Below are 1,229 nucleotides of genomic sequence, written 5' to 3' on the forward strand. Positions count from 1 at the left end.
CTTAGGTCTGTTTGCAAACCAAATGTGTATACACATGTATCATGGATACATACATACATATACACCATGTATACATGGTGTATACATACATATACACCCTGTATACACAGTGTGTTGTATATCTGTTTCAGTTTTCACCGTTTTGAATGTCATTGATGTTCAGAAAAACATTTTGTTGAAAAAAATCTGTCTTTATTGCTGACAAATTAAACATAACAGGCAAAACGTTACATAAAATTATGTTACAGAACCATTATTACTATTAGAACCATAACTAACATGTCACACACATAAAAAGGCACTCATATGTGTTAAACTAAAAAAATACAAACAAGACCACAAACAAACAAATTAACTACAGCTGTTCTGATATTCCAGGACCAGTCTGCAGCGTTGGCGAGTACCCCCCCCCCGCCCTCACATATCATCAGTGTCCCATACACAAACCAACAATATTACAAGTGCATGTAAATGTGCTGTATTTAATAGCGCTTCAGTTCTTAAACTGTCCAAAGCACTTTTCATCTACAGGAAACATTCACCATTCACACCATTCACACACTGTGGCCGGGCTGCCGTACAAGGTGCCACTGCTCATCAGATAAACCCACATCACACATCATTCACATCCGATGCGCAGCACCGGGGCAAATCGGGGTTCAGTGTCTTGCCCAAGGACACTTCGACAAGGATGCGGGCGGTGGGATTGACCACCAACCTTCCGATTGGCAGGCAACCGCTCTACCACTGAGCCACAGCCGAATTCCACGCAAGAGGTAGGGGTAAGACGAAGGATTGGGATTCAGCCTATGCTTCCACCTGATGAAATAACACGGAAAAAAATTGACCAATTAGAATTTTGGTTGAGCCAGAACGTATCGACCAATAAATCACCTAATCGACTGGGAGATTACAGCCCTAATGACTAGGACCTTCTGACCTGGAACAAAGGTCCTCTGCCGTGCCGACTTATCATACCATTCTTTCTGGTACCGCTGGGCATCTGCCATGTGCTGCTGGGCAAGTTTTGCCATCTTCTGTAGCCTGTCTCTCATCTGAACAACATAGGAGATGACATTAACACCCCCCCTCCCTCTGCTGGTCCCCTTCCCAGCCTCCCTAAGCAAGGTCAGTGGTCCCCTTACCTCATGACCATACAACAGTTCAAATCCGGAAAACCCAGTAGACGCCTGGGGTACTTCCCGGTATGCAAAAAGGAGGTAGGGTAG

Source organism: Etheostoma spectabile, chromosome 11 (genome assembly GCF_008692095.1).
Source record: "Etheostoma spectabile isolate EspeVRDwgs_2016 chromosome 11, UIUC_Espe_1.0, whole genome shotgun sequence".
NCBI classification, from domain to species: domain Eukaryota; kingdom Metazoa; phylum Chordata; class Actinopteri; order Perciformes; family Percidae; genus Etheostoma; species Etheostoma spectabile.